The following is a 26639-nucleotide window of genomic DNA, read 5'->3' on the forward strand; positions in this document are numbered from 1 at the left end:
CTTTGTTTTTAGCTTGTAACATGTACAAAATCAAAATAAGAGCTTTGATAAATTTTATATAATAAGAAGGAAAGTCTACTATAAAATATGACATTACAGTATTTCAGCACCTATGTCATGTAATAGGTAGAAAGAAAACGGTTTGCAGGAAATGGACTCTTGTTTTATACTACAGATCACAGGTAAGAAAACATTGAGTACCAATAAAGGATGTTTCATGAAATACTGGGACAATAACTTTCTCAAGGAGAAATGTAAAAACCCCTGGAGAAATGACTTTTCTGTAGTTTTGATTTGCCATTTTTATGTATTTTTGGTAGGGAAAAATCTAAGGTAATTGAGTGTGCATACAGAGTTCATAGCTATAAATTTCTAACTGTATAAAGTTGGCTGCATTGGGAGTAAGTTCTTTAGTAGGTGTTTCTTTCTCATGCTGAGATGTAGGATGCAGAAAAATTTATACAATTTGAAATTTAGAGTTATTCTAATCAGCAATAAAAACCTCTTGGTAAATTTATGCTAGAGAAGTTGAAGCTATCTTAATGTGTTTTTAATTGTTTTATAGTGAAACATAGCAAACATATAGAAAACTGCATGAACCACAAGGATAGTTTAGTGACTTATAAAGGAAACAACCACTGCTATGGTAAAGAAATAGAATATATAAAGCATCCTAAAACCCCCATTTATACTTCTTCTTGACATCCCTGACATCCCTTCTCAGTAGTATCACCATTAACCTGAATTTTATGATATTCATTTGTTTACATTTTAAATATAATTTTATCACCTGAGTGTACATCCTTAAATATTTGTTTTTACAATGCTTCAGTTTATCAATGGACACAATATTGCATATATTCTTTTTTCTTGCTTTTTATATTCTTCATTCTGTTTGTGTTATGCATTCTTATTGTTATGTGTTGTTGTTTATTCATTTATATTGCTGTATTTTCTGTTGTATAAATGTGTCACAACCTGCTGTGCTGCTTTTAGACTATCATAAACAATGATATTAATATTCTTAGATGTGTATCTTGGATATGTATTCTTGTACTTGTGTGTGTATTTCTGTAGGATTTGTATCCAGGAGTAGAATTGCTACAATACAAGAAAACGTACAATGAACTTAACTAGATAATCTCAAATCTATTTTCATAAAGATTTACCAATTTACATACCTCCAGCAGTGCTATGAATTCACATTGCACTAAATGTTGGTTTTGTCAGACTTTTAAATATTTATTAAGTTGTTCTGTATATAAGAGTATATCCCTTTGTTTCAATTTGCATTTCCCTGATTATAAAAAGATTCTGCATCTTTTCCTGCATTTTTTTTTTTTTTTTGGCTCTTCAGGTTTCTTTTGGAGTTAATTGCCCATTCAGGTCCTTTGGCCATTTTCTATTGGGTTACCTTTTGTTTTTATAATTGATTCTAGGAGCTATGTATATATTTTCAATATTAGTCTTCTGTTATTTAATTATATTGCAAATAGTTTCTTCTCCGTGTATTTAATTTTCATTAAATTTACTAGAATTTAAATTTACTAGAATTATGAATTTTCTCCCTTGTGATTATTGTTGTTTAATCTTATTCAGGAAATCATTCCTTATTGCTAGAGTCGTAAAGATATTATGCTCAATTATATTCTGAAGTCTTTATAGTTCTATCTTTTAAATTGAAGCCTTTTGTCTAACCTGGAATTTTTTTTCACTATATGGGAAAAAAAAAGTACAAGTTCACTCTTCAATATAGTATCTTTACTTTTTTAAAATAAGATTTAATTTAAATACAATAAAGTGCACAAATTTTAAGTCTACACAGCTTTCAGTGGTCGCATTCACCAATGGAACCACGACCGAAATCAAGTTATAGAACATTTTCATCACCCTGAAAGTCCCATCATTCCTCTTCCCACTCTTAACACAAATAGTTTTACCTGGTTTGGATGTTCATATAAATGGATAATGTAATAATATTCATTCGCATCTTCTTTCTCTCGACATATTTTTAGGTACATTCTTATTTTCATGTCACTAATTTATTTTTTATTTTTTTCACTTATATTGCTGAGTGGTATTATATCGTATGAATGTAATACAGTATCTTTTAAAACTCCATTGTCTGTTGGTTGCTGATATATGGGAATGATACCAATATTTTGTATTGATTTTATATCCACCTCTCTTGCTCCACTATTTAATTCTGATAATTTATCTGTAAATTCCGGTGAATTCTCTTCATATCATCTGTGATTAATGATTTCATCTCTTCCTTTCTAATTTTTACACCATTTATTTCTACTTGCTTAGTGTACCAACTAGGGCTTCTAGGATACCACTGAATGAAATTAATAGTAATAAGCATCCTTGTATTATTGTCAATATCAGAGAAAAAGATGTCTACATTACACTACTAAGTATAATGTTTTTCTCTTTCTTTTTTATTAACTTTGAACAGATATAGCAAGCTTCATGTATTCCTAGGATAAACCTAATTTTTATACCTATATAAAATTGTAATTATGTTAATGTTTACATAACGTATTTTTGATTTGCTGCCACCTTGCTTAAGGTTTTTACATTAATGTTCATGACTAAGGTTACCTGAAATTTTCCTCTGTTGGATTTTGATACTAAGGTTATGTTGGCCTCATAAAATATGGTGGAGAGGTTGTCCTCTTTTTCTATTTTCTATCAGTTATATAAAATTGGAAGAGATTCTTCCTTGAGTGTTTGATAGATGATCATATGAAGCCAACTTGGACTAGAATTTTCTTTGTGGGAATTTTTTTACTACTGATTCTATTTGTTCACAGTAAATAAAAATGAAAGTCATATTTTCTCATTCTTATAAACTCAAGCAGCTTTATTTTTATATTTTAAAGTTTTTTTCTTTCCTATATGTATTGGCATAAAAGTGCTAATAATATCCTTTTAAGTATTGGAAAATTTTGAGATCTGAACTTATTTTTATTTCTGAATAGTTTTCTTTATAAATAACACTCTTAAGTTATTATTATAAGCCTTCTACTTCTGATAATGCTTTCTTCCCTAAATAATATCTATCTACTATGAATAGAGCTAAAACCATTTCCCTTCCATTAATATTTGAATGACATTTCTTTTTACTGTGCTTTACTTTCAACTTTTCCTGTATCCTTTCATTCCGTACATAACTTTTTTTAATTTTAAATTAATTAATTAATTTTTAAAATAAATTATTTATTTATTTATTTATTTATTGACTGCATTGGGTCTTCGTTGCTGTGTGTAGGCTTTCTCTAGTTGCGTGAGCAGGGGCTACTCTTCCTTGCAGTGCACGGGCTTCTTATTGTGGTGTCTTTTATCACAGAGTACAGGCTCTAGGTGCATGGGCTTCAGTAGTTGTGGCACGTGGGCTCAATAGTTGTGGCTCACTATTGCTCTGCAGCTTGTCTGATCTTCCCAGACCAGGGATTGAACCCATGTCTCCTGTGTTGGCAGGTGGATTCTTAACATCTGCACCACCAGGGAAGTCCCCATACATAACTCTTAAAAAAACTATGTAATTGATTATTTAATACCAATTTGACTATTTATGCCTAAAAACAAGAGCATTACATGTATTTAAATGAAATATGTTTAGTAATACATTTAGAATTAAGTGTACCATCTTGTACGTTCTACTATATTCTATTTGCCTTGCCTAGTCTAGGCTCATTTTTTTGTCCTTTCTTGCTTTCTTTTGGATTGTTAACATATATTTTTAAATTTCCTCTTTTCTTCTCTACTTATTTGCAAGTTACATACTCTGTTTTTATCTATTTAATAGTTCCTCTAGAATTCACAACATGCATACTTTATATATCAACATCTAAAGTTAATTAAGGGGCTTCCCTGGTGGCGCAGTGGTTAAGAATCCACCTACCAATGCAGGGGACACAGGTTCGATCCCTGATCCAGGAAGATCCCACATGCCACAGAGCAACTAAGCCCGTGCACCCAACTACTAAGCCTGCACTCTAGAGCCCGAGAGCCACAACTGTTGAGCCCATGTGCCACAGCTAATTAAGCCCGTATGCCTCATGCTACACAAGAGAAGCCACCACAATGAGAAGCCCATACACTGCAACGAAGAGTAGCCCCTGCTCACCACAACTAGAGAAAGCCCATGCGCAGCAATGAAGCCCAATGCAGCCAATAAATTAATTAATTAATTAATTTAAAAATAATAATAATAAGTAAAGTTAATCAACATCTTCATCCCCCTCTCAGATAACAAACATACTTACAACATTTTAACTCCATTTACTCAATGTATGCACCTCTCACATAATAGATTATTATTGTTCCTGTTTTTAATGTTATCCTTTTTATTTTAAAAAGTCTTACCATTACTATTTTGTGCAACAAACGTTTATGTATACCCACATATTTTCTACTTTATTTGCTTATCTTTCCTTCCTGCATCTGTGTCTAGAATTGTTTTTCTTCTGCCTGAAGTATAGCTTTAAAATTTTCCCCTTTGATGGTTTTCTTGGGCCATATTTCTCAGTCTTTATTTACCTGAACATGTCTTTATTTCATCTCCTTCCTTTAAACATATTTTCCCTAGACACAGAATTTCAAAGTGCTAGTTTTATTCTCTCAGCATGTTGATGATATCACCGTGCTGGTTCTGGCTTCAGTGTTCTGGTTGAGAACTCTGCTGTCTCACTGCCAATCATCTTCCCTTACCTCTCTGGCTGAGTTTAAGATTTATCTTTGATTTTATATTTCGGCATTTTCACTATTGAGTATCTCAGTGTGGATCTCACTCTAATGTGCATGGGTGTAGCAGGTTTATGATGGCAAAACCTGTGTTTATCAATGTGGGATTTATGGTGAGTGAGCAACTAATGCTAAGTGTCTGGTGCTGGAGCTAAATTCATGAATCTGGAAGGACTTAGCATCAAAGATTACCATTGTCACAGAGAATTTTAAAACTATTTGCAAAAATCTGTCTTAGAGCCAATTCTCTGCCTTTAAATGTATTTATTTAGGAATAAAAAATGAGTTACATTTATCTAGAGTCTGGTGGAAACAGAATAATTAACTTAGAATCATAAAATAAGTTTAGTAGAAATATAATTGAAGATTCAGAAAATGAAAATGTTCATGATTTTATAGGAGAAAGTAATGTATCTTTGGAGTTTTTGTTACTTAATTCCTTGTCTAATGATATCAGAAAACTTTTTTAGACCTCATTATAATTGTGAAATCAGGATTAGTATATAATGTTATCTATTTTGAAACAAAGGGCTGTTGTACACATTAAAGTATACATACAGAAATTATTTCATTTACAGATAGAACCTATACTGATACAAATAAAAACTCTTTATATGAATATTACTTAACTCCTTACAAAAAAATTTTCCTTCCACTCTACTTCCTATTATTATCCCTAAGTTTGTGTATAATCATTTCACATCTGGTTTCTTCTTTCTTTCAATATCTTTTGTGTAAACTACCCCATGTAATGTTATTATTACTTTTTCTAAAGCCTTATGATTCTAATACTACTGTATTTTACCAAAATATTTATCCCAATTCAGTAATTAGGTATATATGTACAAGGATCACCGTTGCAGTCCTGTACTAATAGAAGCTGAGAGGAAAGAGTTTCAGGAAATAGAGGGGGATCAGCAATGTAGCAGAACAGCAGTATTATAAAGACTAAAAAGAGTCCACTGAATTTCGGAACTCAGGGTTCATTAGTAACTGAGGAGTGTGACTGCGAACGTCAGACTGTTCAAATTCTTATTGTGTTACTTAAAACCAAGCGATGCTGGGCATGTTACTAAAGTCTTAGGTAGGTATAACCTAAATGATTTAGTAATGGGACTGGTCCAGAACTGTGCCTGGTACATCAAAAAATGTTGCAAATCATTGCTATTTATGAGGAAAATCTCAGTGGAGCAGTAATGCTGTTATATTTAAATTGTAACAAGTTGGAAAGTAAAAAGGAAGGTGGTGAGAGAGGAGGTAAAGTTAAATACCATATTAACCTGTTTGGCTATGAGAGCGGTCATTAAATGGTTTTTTGAAATGGAGGGGGATAATTTTCAGAATGTAAGAGAGAGGAGTGTGCTTGAATGCTCACAGATCGAACCATCAGGGAGTAAGAGAAAGAAGATAAAGGAAAGACAGGTGATCACTGATAGAAGTCCAAGAGAAGGAGAGACAACTGGATCCAGAATTAGGTGGACTGCTTAATCTTAGGCACCAAGGACATCATTTTCCTGGGGTGGGGGGAGGAAGTAAGGAGAGAATGGTGTGAATGCAAGCAAGTTTTCACATGTTCTGTCAAGAAGTTAAGGAAATTGTTAAGACATATGTTCCCAGGTGGGATATCTGCTAAGAGAGAAGGTATAACAGAAAACATTAGAGATAATGAGGTTGGAAGTTTATAGCCAGTGAATAAGTTTTCAGAGAGCTGCTGTGGCAAACCAGAGAGGTAATTAGGGAACATGGAAGAATTGCCAGGCAGGGCTATTGGCTTATATGAAGTTAGAGACCAGAAATTCATTGTAGCATGAATCTACATGGCTGTATATTTTTTTATCCAGCAGCATTCAGTGGACAGAGTGAATTTGCATTAATACTGGATTGAGAATTCATCAGACTGCTTTTGTTTCATTTTGTTTATTGTTTCTAATAGCAGTACAATGAGGCAGTGAGGGTAGGGATATTGGCAGGAGAATGGCTGAGGTGGCAAAGCCTGAAATCTCACTTGGATATGTATGCTACTGAAGGCAGGAGGAGTCTCAACAACAGGGAGAAAGCATGGATTAAGAGAACAGAGCCCTCAGCAAGTCTGAAGAAACTGATATTGCTTGGATTAAGTGAGAGAGCTTCAGAGCCAGGAAGCTGTGTTTGAGGAGAGAGACATCTAAATTCATGATTGGAAGGGAGGATGGCTTCAAGGCAATGAAAAATTCATAATTGTAAGGGTGGCAGAAACGGGCTTCATGTAGCTTTCTAAGATCAGTGTAGTTCCAAGATCAGTGTAGTTCCAAGATCAATGTAGTTCCTTCTCTGTGCTCTGAATTCACAGTCTGTAATGTGTTCACTTTGCTGTAGAGTATAAACTGACGCAATATTTTAAAGCAGCTATACTCCAATTAAAAAAAAAAGCCTGTAATGTTATCTATGCCCTTCAGTTGAAATGAGTCATATACTTCACATTATGTCTACTTTATTCTTAAATAATAATAAACTCCTATAATTATTTGTTTATGTTTCTATACTCTGATTCCCAAATTGTATCAAAACATTCCAGTGCACTGACATTATGTAAATGTTATGTGAAAGAGACCATAAATATTTAGTGTCTTTTACATTGTTGACTCTCAAAAAAATTTTAAGTAGTCTTAATTTTTAAATATTTATTTGTTTTTATAACTCAAATGTTTTTCTATCAATCTACAGTTTTAATTAGTTACTGAATTTATAAAGCTTCAAATCTAGCTCTCAAGTAACTTTAAGAGTATTATGAATTAGTTTGTAGATTGCTAGCTCCAATTATAAATGGGGCAGTTCCTTCACATGGACATTAATACATGTATAATATCTCCAAAGATACTTATCAAGGGAAAGCATTGCCATGCAAATAATTATAGTATAGATTTACCTGACATGTGTCTAAAATTAAGGCTCCATTCCCAGTATCTCTATGTCTCGAAAAGAGTGAATGGCTTTCCAATTGATGAACTGTCAAGTTGTCAGTGTTTATACTGTTTGCCAGTGGCTAAGTGTATACAATCCCTGCAGCCTTATCACCTCGAGCAGGTGTACTGTCAGCTCTCATAACCTAAGCAAGGTTGTTTCTGTATAGAATTTGAATGTGAAATTGACCAAGTCCTAGATTTTGGGCTAGTCTCGGCCCTTTTGGCATTGTATGAGTGGAGATTTCATTTTTCTTTAAATTTGGCGAGAATATGAAAAGGATTATTTAATTTTCACTGATGCTGATAAAATGAAGGGTTTTCCTGCTTTGATATTTTTTACGTGTTCTTTTACTCTGATGTAAGGTAGTGATTCATTCAGTAGATGCTGTATTCAAGGTGCTAGACACTGTGTATCCTTGAAGATAAATCAGGTGAGCCTCAAAGCAAATTTTGAAATCATCAACGTTTTCTATATCCTTAAATTTTCTCCAGGAGTATGGTTGTTCCTGTTTCTTTTCATCACAATATAAAATTTCCAAGAAGAAGAACAATTTAAGTAATAATATCCTATTCAGTCTTCTAGAACTAAATTTATTAGAAGACATTAAAGATTAAATTAAATAGTTAAAGGATCAATTTGTGTTTTTTTTCTTAGGAGAGGAAATGTACACAATAGGTTTTTTGCTTATGTGTCTGAAGTCTTCTTTGTTTGGTTTGGTTTTACTAATGCTACTCACTTTTTATTGTGAAGACTGAGCTTAAACATTAAAATTTAATGCTCTAAACTTAATGTCTTTGAACTTTATCACAAACAGGAAAATAAGGCTAGGGAAGATAGATTAAAAGTGGTTTCACAACCAATCTTAATTGCACAGTAATGCTTAGTATCTTCATAAAATTGTTTTCTCATGTGAGCAGATGAAATAAAATGGTACAGCAGTGATATTCTAGCTCCTAGGTATAATCGTTTTTTAGGTAGGTTTAGAATCTTTACTCAGGTTCTCCAACATTAAATCCACAAATATAAAACCTACAGCTCTGCATTCTTGGCAAAACTTAATGTACTGTTTTTGCAAAGGGTATTATATAGATTGCCATTGGTCCATTTTTAATGAATTGAAATGTTCTATCACCTAGTGGTTAGAAAGAAGAAATAACAGCCTTGCCTTCAAATGGCCAATTATTAAATAGAGTACTGGTATTCTTCAATGTTGCATTTGTATTCTGATTCTGCAGTATCTAAAATAACAGTTTCCTTTTCATATTACCCTGCTTTTTGTTTCTCTCTAGCACTTTTTGCAAACTGAAATTATATACATATATGTAATTATATACACAATCCTTATATATGTGTATATATGTGTGCATATATAGTATGTATACACATAGGTAAATATAACAAATTTACTTGTTTATAGTCTGTCTTTCACAGTACAGTGTGACTCCATGAGATAAGATTGTTTCTTTAGTCTTGCTATACCCCCCAATACATGGCATATAGTAGATATTCATTAAGTATTGAATGAATAAACTAATGAACACATGTGTATACTGACATAAGAATCTGTAAGATTCTCTCTGCATCTACAAGTGTAACAGCCATGTTTTTCCTTTATTCAAATGAAAAATAATAAATATGTGCACATAAATTATTGTTGACATGCCATGTTAGAAATTGTTTATGTGATTACCTCATTTCCATCACTGCATCTTTAATGCCTAGCAGAGTTGGCCCTTTAGTCACCAAAAAATATAATCAATTATTTTAGTGGTTATTCAGTAAAATTTTGTGTTTGCAGGGATTCATAAAGAGTAGCGAAATAGTGGATTGATTATTTTAAGCAAATAGATTGATTATTCTAAGCAAAGTGGAAGGACCCACAGAAGTGCAGACTTGTTAGGAATTATTGATATTTATAATTTAAGATAATTTTAAAACAACTAGGCTAGATTTAATATGTTGTAATGGGGAAAAGTGCATATCCTTTACCGACAGAAATACCTGGGTTGAAATTCTGACTGTCACTGACTGTTGTGATTTTAGGATTACTAAACCCAGTAAGTCTCAATTTCTTTATCTGTAAAATTTGAATAATAATATTTATCCCTTAATATTGTAAGGATTAAGGGAAATTGTTTGTAGGTTACATAATGAGAGAGAATTAAAATAATGCCAATTTGAAAGTGGACAGTAATGTATGTGATTCGTTTTTAAGCCAATACAAGAAATTCAAAGTCTAGTTGCTACTCTGACAAGAAATTGCTATGTGAGGTGGGGAAACAATTCATTTTAGGTGTGGTTGACTATGCATAGCAATCACAGTGATAGCATGAAAAATTAACCTTTTTGTTTTGTTTATTGTCCTTTCTGAATCTAAAATTCTGCACATCTGTTGATCAAACTTGGAGTGTCTACAGTTCAATGGGAAGCTAATATCAGAGAATCTAGTAGCCAACATAGCCTGCATAAACCCAATGTTTATAATTAAATTCATTATTGGAAAGTCTGCCATCCATATTTACTGTCATATTTCCAACACTGAACTTATATCTCGGAAGGTGTATATAATGGAGAGAATTTAGAAATTGCTGTGAATTGACAATCTATTGTGAACACTCCAGCTTTTTTTCCTTCCACCCTACTTTACATATAACATACATGATAAACTTAGCTCCATGAGTTTTTATTTTGATGCAACTTCAAAAAAATATTTTGTACTCCAAAGTCATGTGATATTCAATCTAGTATCTTATGAAATTTTCAGTCTGTTAGAACTTCAAAATTATTGATCCCAGCAGTTTCCTGATAGGTAAAGGGAACCCTGCACTCTTGAAAAGCATGTACTGTGCACTGGATCATTTTTGCTTCAAAGGGAACCCACCTCCCATTACTGCATAGAAAAGAGAATGATAGCTGTATCCAATGATGTTTAGAGTTACTGTGACCTCTCTGGAAGAATTAGCTGTTGTTTGGATGGAGATGACTTCTGAGGGAGTCCTGCTTCAGGCCAGCAGCACGCACTGCCCCTTGGAGAGAACAGGAACTCTCTCTTTTGTTGGATAGGATGATGCTGACTTCTCCAGCATGAGGAACAGAGGTCTGATTGTGTACAATCCCACCTCAAGTTTTTGTGGAAATAGAACTGACGACTTTTTTTGGAAAGACTACAAAATCTGGATTGTTGCTTGGTATGGATTACTTTACCACTTTTGAGGAAAGGACTTATTATGAGGAAACTAGCTGCTATTGGCGTGCAGACTCTTAGTAAATGTTTACAGACATGTTTGTGCTCACAGAGAAGCCCAGAGAGTCTGGTTCATCAGTTTACATGCTGAAGACTGACGCAGTTATGAGTTCAAGACCACAGCTGATACAAAGGAGGCAAGGTTCAGTTTCCTTCCTGCTCTACTGCACAGTACCCACAGTAAGACACACTGGAATCTGCCTCCCCACAGCGTCTGACACTCACGCACACACACACACACACACACACCCCACCACCACCAATGAAACTTCAGCCCATCCAACTCAAATTCACCTACACAGTGTGATTTCAGCCACAAGTGGTGATTAAGCACCCACTACAAGAACAATAATCATGAAAGCAATCTAAGTTAAGAATACACAGAATTGAGAAACATTTGCTCGTATGTTCTGCTTTGGCAGGGTCTCATTACTGTGATTGAACTTTAAGTGGCAGATATCAAAGATTTATTTCAAAGAGGTCACATGAAAGGGCAAACAGTGGCAAGAAGGGGTCACACAGCATGTGAGTCATTTGTCCACATATGTTGGAAATTCACAACAGGCTAATTTGTTGTACGGTTCCTGGCATGGTAGGTTCAGTTGAAGTATAATCCCAGGGGTTTGTTATCGTGCCTCAAATTATCTGCTTTCTTTCACTTCTGAATTTCTTAGTAGTCTGTTAAAATGTTTGATTATATATCTCTGTTATTCCCCCAGGCCTGTCTTGACTCCTTCGGGGGATTATAAATTGTCCTTCAATAGGAACTGGATTTTATACATTGGAGAGGTTATAAATTTTAATACTCTGGGCACATAATCTCACCATATTTGCTAATAGAACTTTCAACAACTCATTTGTTTGGGGACTCTTCATTCCAACTAGTGAAGTATTACGTTCATATCAATGATGAATAATTGAAATTGTAATCATGGCTTTTGGTCACTGCTGACTGCACTGCCTCCTTGCTGCCGTTTTTTCCCCCCAGTATTTTTATTTTCCTCTGTGACCAGGAGACTCGACACATCAAAGCTAGTCAGTTACCATTAAGACTTTCGTCCCAATTAAGCTCTTCTATGGTGACTAGAAAATGAAGGAATTGATATTTGCTAATTTGTTTTGAATAGAAACTATGATATTAAAAAAACCTTTTTTGAGATGTCGGGGTGGCTTGGTGATATAAACTATTGCCCCTTTTAAAGTTTCTGCTATTAATTTGGATTTTGTTTCCTCCAAAATTTCCTTCTTGATAAAAAGGTGGTATATTGCAATAAAAACAAGTAACGCAATTTGTTGCGTGTGTGTGTGTGTGTGTGTGTGTTCCGGTGTATTTATTTATTTATTTTAAGCTCCTTATTAGAATATAATTGCTTTACACTGTTGTGCCAGTTTTTTCTGTACAACAAAGTGAATCAATTGTATTTATACATATATCCCCATATCCCCTCCCTCCCATCCTCCCTTCCCACCTAAGTCATCACCCATTATCGAGTTAATCTCCCTGTATTATGCAGCAGCTTCCCACTAGCTAGCTATTTTACATTTGTTAGTGTATATATCTCAGTGCTACTCTCTCACTTCGTCCCAGCTTCCCCTTCGCCCCCCACTCCGTGTCCTCAAGTCCATTCTCTACATCTGCATCTTTATTCTTGCCCTGTCACTGGGTTCATCAGTACCATTTTTTTAGATTCCATATATGTGTGTTAGCATATGGTGTTTGTTTTTCTCTTTCTGGCTTACTTCACTCTGTATGACAGACTCTAGGTCTATCCCACCTCATCACATATAGCTCCATTTCATTCCTTTTTATGGCTGAGTAATATTCCATTGTATATATGTGCCACATCTTCTTTATCCATCCACCTGTTGATGGGCATTTAGGTTGCTTCCATGTCCTGGCTATTGTAAATAGTGCTGCAGTGAACATTGTGGTACATATTTCTTTTTGGATTATGTTGCATTTTTAAAGAATTGAAGTAACTTATTTATGTGCTAAAAGCAATATATTGACTTTTCTAAAGACGGGAATTTGCTGTTTGGCAACTGATCTTCATTCCCAACAGCATGGAGACTATTAACATATGGTTGTGAATGAACAGCACATTCCTCACTATATTCTTGGTCTTTGAGGAGAGGATATTCAAATGTGTAATATTTTTACTGAGACCTTGAACTAGTATCGCCTATTATTAGTTTCTTCTTTATATTTTCCTATATTTTCCCCGTTTTCTGCAAAGGGCATACAATATTATTGTAATCAGAAAAAAAATAGGTTTTGCTTTAAAAGTTTAAAATAATTTTAAAAGTCTTTTTGTATTTAGAGGAATGAAACTATTTCTGAAAGTTCTTCAGAAGTATCAAGTAATTTAGAATTTGAGTGCAAAAGTTTTCTTGCTTGGAATTTGAAGTAGAGTTTGCTCTCTAGATGTAGCATTCTGTGATTCTTTCATTCCAATGCCATCTTGCATTTATAAAGCATTCTGAAGTGCCATTTTTAAAATGGAAAAACAATTAATTTCATTTGTTTCCAGATACTTTCTATGACACTAGAATATACAGTTTATATCTCATATTATTTGAAGCAGGACCATACTATGTTGAATTACTTTGTAGCCTTATTTATTAAACATTCCAATTTTAGGTTAAGATAAAAATATCTAACATAGCTTTACAGTATGGCAATTTTTGCATATAATAATAAACCTCAAAACTCTTGCCATAACCAACATTATTTTTAATATGTGAAGTATGTCTTCACATGATTTCCTTTGGTAAAGATTTGAAAGTATAAGAACTCTAAAAAAGAATCCCTAAGAATTATGGATTTATTTGTCTAATTTTAATATTTGATACTTTTGTATTAAATTTAGGTTGCTTAGATTTTATGAACAAATAATGTAAAATAATCTGTGAAGATTTTTATATTATCTGTAAATTCTTCCTAAAATCTATAATTGTCCACGTTGTTTCTTTTGTATCGTGAAACTAGTAGTCCATGCTGAATCTGAAATGTTGACTAACCATTAAAAAAGTATATAAATGCTTGAAGAATTAATAAAATAAGATTTTTAAAAGCTAAAAAAAAAACCCATATCTTATTTTTACCCTGCTCTGCAGTTTGCATAGGAGCTTAAATCATTGAATATGTATCATCTAAAATTTTGTCATACTTGAAAGAATTCTGATGGATAGTTTTTTAAGGTGATGATTAAATGTTTTTATTAAAAAATAAAGCATTCTTATTTAGATGCATGATATTATTATCATCAGTTATTAAGTTCATGGAACTTAGATGTTGCTGATATATGTCCCACTTCTTATTGAGGCTACAAATGTTATTTTGAGGAACTGTTGTTTTTGTTTTGTTTTGTTTCATTTTTACTATAAATTGTAAGCATTTTCACCAGGGCCTTCAGTGTCTTTCCAGTAATTCTCAATGGATTTAATAAAGAATTTGTTGAAGTTGTGTAGAAAGCTAAGTTTCCATAGTGTTCTTTCCAATATGGAAAGTAAATATGTTTGGAAATGGAGATGCTCTTTTAGTAATTAGAGGCACTTTTATTAATCACAGTAATTCAGGTGCAATAAGGGGCTTTTGCATTTATTGGCAATGAACTTTGATTTTAAATTATTTAATAAATACACTTTATCAGGGTTTTTAAACTCCATTATAACAGTAAAATAGCATTTATGGAATTCTTTTTTATAATCAAAAGTGAGAAATGAATCTCACTTTAAAAAATAATTTTAAAATATGTTGGATTAATATAGGTTAGGCCTTGAAATGTCTAATTAATAAAATGAATGCATCTAGCTGAATATAATCACTCTGAGAAAGTCACTCGATGCTCATGAGGAGAAAAGTGCTTATCTACTGAAAATGTTTTCAAGCAATTCTTAATCAGAAGCTATGGAAAGTTTTATTACCCTGGAGTGCTTGAATAAAAAGCAGTTTTTGTGGGTTTAAATGGAAAAGCATTTGAAATGCTGTGCTTGAGAATTTCTTCTTTTGATTCATTCAAGTTTGATATGAATCTATATCCAAACTAAGATGAGAAATCTTTCAGACTCAGACTCATGCATTTCAGAATGTCTGCCACCATTTGAAGCAATAATACGATCTGAACTAAGTGTACTTTCATTAAATAGGAGACAATGTCTTTTAGGATTGTGATAAAAAGGTCGTATTTCTGTCTCTCATATAGGAACTGTTATACTAATGGATATTTTTTCCTCCCAAAGAAAATTGGAAACTGGAGAATTATTCTTGGGACAAACAATATAATTATAATTCAGGAACTAGGTTCTCATCCATTCTTAAACATACTCAAGTTTTTCCAAGTAGGCATATTTTTTGGTCCATCCCAAACCCTTCTGAGGGATCACAAAATTAGGGGAACAGTAGCAGTCATTTAGTGAAACATCTGTAGCTTACATATGAAGTCCCGAGTTTTGTGGGTTGGAGACCTTCTTAAAAAGCATTAGTTTGTCATAAAAACCAAGCTTAGACTTCTAGTTCAATGTTTTTTCCACTACATTAAGAGCTATTTCCACAATTTCAAAACCTATACCTCTTAGAGGTAAACAGTAAAAGTGAGATACACTCTGTTTGTTTGTTTTTTTTTCTCATTGTAAGTTTGGAACCCATCTTTAAATATATTCATAGTTATGGTTATGAATCCCAAAGAGAAAAATCTACTGTATTTAAAATGTCACTAATAAAAATCTCTCACATTTATTTCTAGAAAATAACATAAATTCTCATGCCTTTCTCTTAAAAACCATGATTGTTAAAATGTGGAACTATTTTTGTCTATATTCTACTCTTTTAACTTTATTCTACAATGTTTTATGTAATGTTTAATTTTTAGTCTTGTCTTTTTCTTTCTCTGTTCAAATTTTATTTGTGATAGCAGAGGTAATATTTCCATTTGTTCGTTCAAAGTCTTATTTTTGTTTTTTTCAATGACAGCCACATTTTGCCTCACTATGAATTAACATTCAGCTTTATCTTATTGTTGTTAACAGAAGCATATTTTGATTAAAAACAAATGAGTGCAGATGAGGGTGAGTTGACATTTCTGACAAAATTTTTTCGTAAATCATTTTTAGTTAAATATAATCCAAAGTAGAGTTTTCCAGCCAAAGTAGTTTTTCGCCACAATATAGTCAGACAAAAATATATTGCAGTTATTACACCAAACATCTTTTATCGAGATGAGGTTTGGGTGAAAGATGTCATAACCAAGATAGCCCTATATTGAAGGATAGAATCACAGGTCTCTTCAAGACCATATAATATCAGCAAGCAGTTATGAGTACTTAAAATTGGTAGAGTTATCTTTTTAGTGAGAATATAGATAGAGATGGTAGATAGATAGGCAGACAGACAGACAGATAATAGATGATAGACACATAATATAAATATGATAGATGGGATGGATATAGGTACCTAAATACACATAAAAAGCGACATAGACCAAAGACATACTGTATTAATACATATACATATAGAGAAACAGGTAAGATATTTTATGAGTTATCTTATAGTGTATGTTATAGGTTCATAGCAGACACACACACAAATAGTCCTGATGCTGCTTTGCTCAGGTAGTATGATAGCATAAGATATAGAAATCTAAAGTCAGTCAGAACATTAGAGATCGTGCCATGTTTACATGTTGACTATATAACTATATTAAAATAACTGACTTGAAAATAATTTGCTAGTTTGGCAGTGGGGGGATGCACGTAGAACAAAAAATAAATAGTAGTAGCAGGAGATCTGCAACTCATTTAACAACTTAATATTCAAGTCAATAATAAGTAGAAAAAAAATGAAGTTCATTCTGGATGATTTAAAACATAGAAAATAACATTGTATATGTAGTGCCTAGCATTCTAATTTGATTTATCTGATTTACTTAATATCAACAATGGAAATTATTTCCAAATATAAGAGATATAAAGAAACCAACAAAAGTTTTGAGTATCTGATGCCCTTACTTGGTTATAATTAAATAAATTTAGAGGTTATTGAAGAAAAGGAATTATGTAGCCTCATTACATTTTAATCAGTGATGCAGTTCAATGCAATGCAGTCACACTGTATTTAAGAGTAGTGTTTAGTAGGAAATGAAATCAGTAATTTATTGATTAGTCTACTGATAATAATTTTAGTATTATAATTTAGGAAATATTCTAACCACTTTTATTTATAGAAGACTAATTTTACAAATACTAAAAGTTGTTTCCATGGATAGAAGGACCTTATACCTATAAGGAATAAACTAAGAATGTATTTCATATTTTTATCTTTAGTTAAGTATTCTATTACTATTAAGCACTTGCTAAAAAGAAGTGTTATAAAGTTTTTCGAGGCATTTTGCATTTTTAACGGTAGAGCCTGTCTTGAATTTTGATGGCATTGTGTGAATTATCTTTTCTGCACTATGTAACAAAAATACACTTTGAAATCATGATAACATGGTGTGTGAGTGCCCCACCTGGTAACACCCACTCATTATCTTCCTACTTCCCAATTTCTTTCTTAACTTTGGCATGGCATAGGAACAAAATATAATATTACTCATTGCTTATGGCTGGGAAAAGTATATAAAATATTTTTATTTTATTGAATTATTATACTATATATACACACAATTATAGTAATAGTATAATTAATTACAGACTACACTTTTTAAAAATATTATTCCCATGAAAGCATGTGATTCTTGATTAAAAAGATAAAATTTGATTGTGTTTGAATAGTGAAGCCTCTGTTGTTGATGAAAGGACAGCTAATGGGCCTTAACTAACGAAAAGGACCTGGACAGAGCTAAAGGCCAAACTTGTTACTTGCAATAAAAAAAATGCCAATGATAAAAACTTGCAAAGATATTTCTTAATAGAAGTTTAGGTGAAAATAAACCAAAGATTTTAGTTGACCACAAGGTCAAGTGAAATAATAATGTTATGAATCTGCCAAAAAGCTAATGAAATTTACTCAAGTCTTTAAGAAAGGTGTGTTGCAGGAGAAGCCCATGAAGGAATTAAAGATCTTAAATATAAATATAAGGTGCATCAATACTATTTTCATGTATTTAACGGCAGTCACATGCAAAGAGAAATGGTGATGTTTTATATTCATTCAGGTTCATTTTCTGAATTAAAGACTCAGTTATAGGCAGACATATATGAATCTGTGCATGGCTCCTTCATGGTGAAATTTGAAAAGCAGCAGGACGATGCTCCTCTACACTCAAAACATCTTAAATTATCCATGAAGGTGCCTGATACTTCGCTGTTAATTATGCAGTACAACATGTAGACACCAGCTTTTAAAATGATTTGAACAGAAGGGATTACCACTTTAAGCTGTAAATAACCTATAACTAGAACATGGATTTACTTATTGTCCTCTCTCTTCATAAAGAGAATGTGTGTGGAAATGGTGTAGGAGGGAAGAATTAGATCTTAGGGCTCTACTGGAAGAAGTTAACCCAGGAAAAGAATATTACTAAGCGCTGATGCACTAACTAGAGTAACAGGAAGGCAGCGGAGCCAGGGAAGATACATTTTCAGAGACAGAGAGGGAAGATCAAAGGGAGACTCATACAACAGGTGAGTTTTGCCTACTTTACCCTTCTGTTTCAAGTTGAGTTTGGTTACATTCTCAGAGTGTAAATATTTGCTCAATTAATGTGTCGATAAATGAAAAATTGGGTGATGATAGGGACAGGTACCTGGAAATCAAGTCAGTTGGCTTTGTAGGGCTTAATAGCACCATGCAGGATTAAGGTTCAAAAGTGTGGATGGATTTAGCTTTTCAGTAGATTATCGATTAATGGTATTGCTATTAATACATAGACAGTCTGCTTCATATTAATCATAATTAGGCACTGAAACTCCCAAAGTATCTGATTTCTCACCAGCTAGATTTCTAGTACTCTAAAGAAGAAATCAGTATTCCTTTTAAAAATAGCTTTGAATATGTTCATTATCTTGATTTTGGAAATAGTTTCACATATGCATATAGATGTCAAAATTCATCAAAAGGTACATTTTAAATATATGAAATTCATACTGTGTCAGTAATACTTTAATGAAGAATATTAAGAAGCTCATTGCAGAGCTAATTAAATTAATAGGTAAAATTCTTTGATCATCAAAACTTATTTTTTTAATTTTTATGCAAAGTCTTTGATTATCTAGATGTGTATAAACATATGAAGGCGTTAAGACAGTCAGTGATATGTTTTACCTCATATTTCACAAAGAAAGTAAATAGTGATCATATGTGATGTTCAAAAACTTTGTCAATTAATTTCATAGTAGAAATTAGACTAGTTCTTTTAACTGTACATATCATCACTCTCCTGGGATTCTAGTTTTCTTAATTCTCTAAAAATGACCCTATTTAATATTGTCTAAGTAATTTGGAATATGTTTTTAAAATATGTACATTTCTGCTGTCATTTTCATTAGTAAAGCAGAGTTAAATAAGGGCAATAGTTTTTTTCAAACATAACACATTGCCAATGAAATATTAAAGTTTATGGTTATATAAGTTTATATGGGAAGATTTAGGTGAATTGGTTTTTTTGTATAGGATATATTTGTACAAAGTATAAGTTAGCCATTAAATTATTCTAGTCGTAATTCTCATTTTATTACCTGTAATGCGTGATTACTTTAGAATTATGTTGCAAAAAGTATCAGTAATATGCCACACTTGACAGGATGATTCTCACTAGCATATCTGATCAACTACAAGCCCATGGCATTTATTACAAAATCAATTTTGTATTACTTTATTTTGGAAACAAAAATTTATATTTCAAATTGCTTTTTATTCTATATATTATGAGAGGAACTGATGAAATCTCATATATGATATCAAATTTTAAAAATCAGAATACATCTTTTGAGCACATTGCCTATGTTTTTCAAAAAACCAAGGAAACCCTATATTGAGTAGAAACAATAGAATATTAAAGTGACATAAAAAATTATCTAGATATTTCTTTCTTTATTAGATAATGTGCAGCTTAAAACAGTGACAGATTTTGCATACCACTGCACTGAAACAGTTTAAATAAATTTAAGTGAAGCAAAAGTAAGGAGGAATTGGAGCATCAACTGTTATTTATACTAAAAATCTGTTTTATTTTGTGGCATTTGGTCATTGCAAAACACTCAAAATATAAATCACTGTTCTATAACCTACTAGTCAGCCTTATAGTGTGGTAGTCATGAATATTGGTTTGTACTTGAGGTCAAGAGATCCTACTGTACAGGATTATAATAGGCTTTTTGTTTAAGTCATGGTATAGACTTCGGTGAATTAGAATATATACCATACTCACTAAAATCCTCTCAATGTAAATATTTAAATACAAGAGACATGGGTAGCAAGAACTGCACTTGCAGAAATCTTAACTACACTCAATGGTTGACATTTCGACTGGCACTACATGACATGTACTGTAGAAGCAAAATGGTTAACTACCAAGGCCTAATCAGCACAGCAATCTGTCACTTAAGGCATTGTTCTGTAGAGTAATGAATGATCAGTTCTAGAATCTGCATCTTTAATAAGATGGTGTCTACAACCTATACACTCAGAGTAAAAAATAAGAGGGGTCAAGTCTTGAATAGATGTTTTAATAGACTGAATAGATTGATTATGATGCTTATATTAACAGAGGAGCTTAAACAGGAGTATGTATTCCTACTGTGAAGGATTTTAAGAGACCCTCTAAAGTTGTAGCTGATTGGTCATCTAGCCATATACCTAATCCAGGGGTTGGCAAACATTTTCTGTAAATATTTTAGGCTTTTTGAGTCACTTACAGTAACTGTTACATATCCTTCTGTTTTATGATATATGTATGTGTGTTTTTTTACAATTCTTTAAAAGTGTAAAACTTTAGCTCAAGGACTGTACAAAAAACAGGACAAGGGCCAAACCATAGTTTGCTGACTCCTGGTCTTATTTCTGCAGATTTTGCTTCTTCCACAAAGGTTAAGGATACTTGAAAAATATGTATATATATGAAAATGAATAATAAAGAATTAGCAAATAAATATGGTAGAATTAAGTCAATGCCTAGTAAAGAAAAACTGAGAAACAGAAATATCAAAGTATTCTAAAATCAAATAAAGTAGTTAAGGTACTTGAGCTTAAGGATTTGTTTCAGTCTCTTATAAGCCCCCAAAAGACAGGGTTCATTACAGGTCTTACTATTATTGAAATGATAAAACAGACCATCCCTCTTCTTAGCCTTCCCTTTCCAAAGTAGTGCCTCACAAAGGACTTTATTCTCTTCAATATCTTTTGTAAACCAAATGTAATTATGACTGTTTTGAAATAACCTGTTGATAAAAGCTGAAAACATAACTATGAATACCCAATAAGGCCCTAGAGGATGTTAGGGATTGTCACCCAAATACATGTTCTTCTAAGGTTCCAGACTGGTACAAGAAGAAAACATAAAATACCTTGGAATTAGATGTTTTTCAAATAGTTATACACATATTTCCCACTTCAATTTACAGGGAATTTTAAATCATTTGTTTTTGTCTAATTATATAAGAATTACTTATTCCTTATAGAAAACCTGGGAAATAAGAGAAAAAAATCACCTGTAATCTTACTACTCTCAATAATATCCCTGTTAGTATTTTAGTGGTTTTTCCCTAGTATATTTTACAAACCTGTATAGATGTATTTTATTGTCATAAATTATGCAAGTAACTCTCTATTTTTTAATATTTACTTTTTTACCCTTTTAAATATTGCAATGAATGCAGTGAATAGATTTCCAAAAATGAAATTGCTAACCTAAAGTATATAACTTTTTTTTAATGCTATTTCCAGTTATCTTTTTTTTTTCTTCAAAATGTTTTTCCATTCCACCAGCAATTAGAGAGTGCCTATTTACTAAATTGTAACTCTTTAGTCCACTTGTCAGTACTAAGGAGTCACATTGTAAACCCTTGACGGCTGTAAGGAAAAAAAAGGATCAACTTGCATTTCCATTATTATTAGTGTCAAATAAGCATTCATTTTTCTTTTTTTTTTTTTGATTGTGCATATTTCCTCTCATTTACATTTTGCAAATGTAGTATTTTTATCAGTTTTTGTGAGATCTTTCCATGCTAAGTCTTCTTACCCTTTGCTGTATTTCTTTATAATATTCTTCCAATGAATGATTTGATTTTTAATTTATTTTGTTTTGACTTACAGAAAGTTGTAATTTTAATACAGTCAAATCACTTTCCTTATGATTTAATCTACTAACTTTTGTACAATGACGGTATTACGTAGTAAGAGATCAGACATATACTGTCTTGTCCCCTCTCCCCGCCACCTCTTTTATGGTTTGAATATTTACGATTATCTTTTCAATCCAACTGAGGTTTGTTTTCTTTTTTGTCTCTTTTGGTATGATATTCTGTGAAGAACTAAATGAATATTTTCTTTCAGAATAAGTGCACAATTTTCAACATAGTGAAAAATCCTCCTCTTCTCGTTGATTAGTGATGCCTTAAGTAATTACATATTACATTTTAAATATGCTTGAATCCAGTATGTCATATTAGGATTAAATAGATAGCTTGACCTGCTTTCATGTGTACATTTCTCAATCCAGTTTCATTTGCCTCAGAGTTAGTGACTCATCTTCCCAGAGTCTAGCTGACAGTCTTGACTTGTAAATTTTGCAGATTTTCATTTTCTTATCTTTCTTTTTAGGTGTTGGAGTGGGTAATTTGAAAAGGTGGTGTCAGAAACAACTATCTAGATAAAAACCTTTGTGAAAAACCAACCATTGTATCCTTCAAAAGCATGCTAGTCCTGGTTTGTGACAGTGACTCTACATCACTATAGAGAAATATGCTTATCTTCTTAATTGCTATGGGACGGGAGCATAAAGAGTCAACTGAAAGTAGTTTCAAGTCATTAAAATGGATTTGTTTGTTTTAAGGTAGTTCATAAAAGAGTACTGTGTTGTGTCACTTGAAATTATTATCTGATCTGTGATGATCATTCTTGCTGAACTTGTCTTTTATAATGTTATTAAAATTCAGCTTACATTCAGGCAGCTAACGATAGGGACTCTATGTGGAGCTCAAGTTTAGTGCAGAAAGGGTTTTTATTCACAGATTCAAAGACCCAAGAATGATCATTGAAATGTGCAAACAAAATGTTATTATTTTTGGCTTATTTATATTTTTGATCACATACAACATTTTGTCTTTTTTTAAAATTGAAGTATAGTTGACCCACGGTGTTATATTAGTTTCAGGTGTACAACATTATGATTTGACGTTTAAATGCATTACAAATCAATCACCATGGTAAGTCTAGTAACCATCTGTCACCATAAAAATTTATTGCATTCTATTGACTATATTCCCTATTCTGTACATTCCAACCCTGTGGCTTATTTATTTTATAACTGAATGTTTGTACCTCTTAATCCCCTTCACTTATTTCATCCCACCCCTCATCCCCTCCCCTCTGGTGACCACCAGTTTGTCTTCTGTATCTATGAGTCTGTTTCTGTTTATTTTCATTTGGTTTTGTTTCTGATTCCACATATAAGTAAAATTGTATGGTATTTGTCTTTCTCTGTCTGCTTATTTCATTTAGCATAATACCCTCTAGGTCCATCCATGTTGCTGTAAATGGCAAATTTTCATTGTTTCTTATGTATGATAACGTTCCATTGTATATATAGAATATTATATGTATATGCATACATATCTTTATCCGTTCATTTATCCTTGGGTACTTAGGTTCATTAGCTCTTGTAAATAATGCTGCAGTGAACATAGAGGTGCATATATCTTTTCAAGTTAGTGTTTTTATTTTCTTTGGGAAAATGCCCAGAACTGGAATTGCTGGATCATATGATAGTCCTATTTCAGATTTTCTGAGGAACTTCCATACTGTTTTCCATAGTGGCTGCACCAATTTACATTCCCACCAACAGTACACAAAAGTTCCCTTTTCTCCACATCTTCACTGACACTTGTTTTTTGTTGTCTTTTTGAAAATAGCCACTCTGACAAGTGTGAGGTGGTATCTCATTGTGGTTTTGATTGCATTTCCCTGATGATTAGTGATGTTGACCATCTTTTCATGTGTCTGTTGACCACTTGTATGTCTTCCTTAGAAAAATGTCTATTCAGGTTCTGTGCCCATTTTTTAATCAGGTTGTTTTCTGATTTAGTTGAATGAATTCTTTATATCTTGGGACTTTAATCCCTTATCAGATTTATCATTTGCAAATATCTTCTCCATTCAGTAGGTGGCCTTTTCATTTTATTGATGGCTTCCTTTGCTGTGCAAAAGCTTTTTAGTTTGGTTTAGTCCCATTTGTTTACTTTTGCTTTTGTTGCCCTTGATTAAGGAAACAGATCCAAAAAAAATACTGATGACTGATATTAAATAGCTTACTGCCTATGTTTTCTTCTAGATGCTTTATAGTTTCAGGTCTTACATTTAAGTCTTTAACTCAATTTGAGTTAATTTTTGTATATCATGTAAGAAAGGAGTCCAGTTTGATTCTTTTTCATGTAGCAGTCCAGTTTCCCAGTGCCTTTTTTGAAGAGACTGCCTTTTCCCTACTGTGTTTATGACTTTTATTGTAGATTACTTGATCGCATAAGTATGGGTTTATTCCTGGCTCTCTACTCTGTTTCATTGATCTATGTGTCTGTTTTTGTGCCAGTACTATATGCAGTTTTGATCACTATAGCTTTATAGTATAGTTTGAAATCAGGGCCCATGATACCTCTAGCTTTCTTGTTTCTTAATATTGCTTTAGCTATCAGGAGGTCTTCTGTAGTTCCATACAAATTTTAGGATTATTGACCACATACAATATTGAATGCAATACCTCCAGTTAATCTTCATTAAATATCGCACTAAGGTATTTTTGCACTAATATTAGCTTATAAACAGTGGCAAAATAATCTTTATTTTTATTTGAACTTAATAAGCTTTCAAGTGAAACAAACCATATGAGATATTTTTAAACTTTAGACTGAAAACTCTCTTGGGTATATCAGATTTAAATCATTTATCTTAAGCATTGAAAACCTGGGAGAAATGAGCTTCATGGTTAACATCTGGTTTCTGTATCCTACAATTTTTCTTCCTAAAGACATGCCTAGGTTTATTCTGATTATTGTTTCTGAGTCCCACACAAGGAGTTATGTTTAAGTTTGAATACAATAAAAATTTTAAAATAAAATTAAACTTACATAAATTCCTGGCACTCTATTCAGAATTCCATTTTGCCTGTTCTCTTATATAACTGTTCCAAGCTCATTTGGGTCTTAGGTATCATTGTCAAATCAGAAACTAGAAAAATAAGGTGCACGTTTGCCTACAGTTCGTACATATAGAAACTTGTTTCAATTTATCCAAAAAAAAAGAAATCCATTTACAGCAGTTAGAGGGCAGGTGCTCTTTTCTACTTATAAGATTTAGGAAAGCTCTCTGTTCAATTATTCTTAACTTTCTAATCTCATCCATCAAACTATATTGTGTACATTCTGAAGGACCACTTTATCAAGTGAGTAGGAAGTGATTAGATTAGAAACTGTGGGACTTCCCTAGCAGTCCAGTGGTTAAGACTTCGCCTTCCAATGCAGGGGGTACAAATTTGTTCCCTGGTTGGGGAGTTGGGATCCCACATGCCTCACGGCCAAGAAGCCAAAACATAAAACAGAAGCAATATTGTAACAAATTCAATAAAGACTTTAAAAATGATCCACATCAAAAAAAAATCTTAAAAAAAATTATAAGCTGTACAAGATACCTATTCCATAGAAGGCTAACTAAAATGTAGTCTGTAACACTGTTGGCTATAGGAGAGAGAAAAAGCAATATCATCTCAAGTAACATTTCATAAACCATCTGTGTTGCTTTATAAATCCAGAACATTATCTTTCACACACACACACACCCTAAAGGGTTAGGCTCATAACCCAAGCTGGACCAATCATGGCATCCCTCATATCAATCCCGTAGACTCCACGGTCCAATAATGAACGTGTCACCCAAGGTATATCAACCAAAATCCTTTCTCAGGGTTTTTATAGGGGAAACTTGTGAGTAAGTTTCCTCTTGATCCTAGGCTTAAAGAATAAAATGTCCAGAGCTGCCTACAGTCCTGATTCTTGGAGATAACCAGACTGACAGAATAAAGCCAATACTCAAATAGAAGGTGAGAGGCATAGAAAGAGTGCGGATGGTGTTTGAATTCTTGAAGGATCCAGTTCTCCCTAGTTAGAATTGGGTTTTTTGTAGTCTGCAACTAATAGAGTCCTGAATACCACCTTATCATGTAACACTATTTAGTTCACTTGGCAGGAAGTTTGTAATTTGATCTAGTATGGATAAAAGGAGTTCTTCTTTCTACATCCATTTCAGGAAAGGCACAGGAAATTTTACCATTATAACTGATGTTTAGATCTCAAACGTTCCAGCAATCAATTATAATCACAAGAATATTAGCAAAATTTATTAAGCTCTAACTAGGTATTCTTAACTGCTCTAATTCTCACAAAAGCTATATGAGGTAGATGGCTTTAATGTATGTATATTCACACATATATGAAATACAGAATTTAATTAACTTCCCTGTAAAAGTAATAGGTTTAGTGTCAGACTTAAACCTGT

At 32.6% G+C, this 26639-nt stretch overlaps 1 protein-coding gene across 2 annotated transcripts in view; it reads left to right on the forward strand.

The window, feature by feature from the left end:
• Positions 1-26639, forward strand: part of GRID2 (glutamate ionotropic receptor delta type subunit 2) — a 1416273-nt gene that overhangs the window by 889486 nt on the left and 500148 nt on the right. The gene's annotated exons all lie outside the window — the stretch shown is intronic.

Source organism: Hippopotamus amphibius, chromosome 3 (genome assembly GCF_030028045.1).
Source record: "Hippopotamus amphibius kiboko isolate mHipAmp2 chromosome 3, mHipAmp2.hap2, whole genome shotgun sequence".
NCBI lineage: Eukaryota > Metazoa > Chordata > Mammalia > Artiodactyla > Hippopotamidae > Hippopotamus > Hippopotamus amphibius.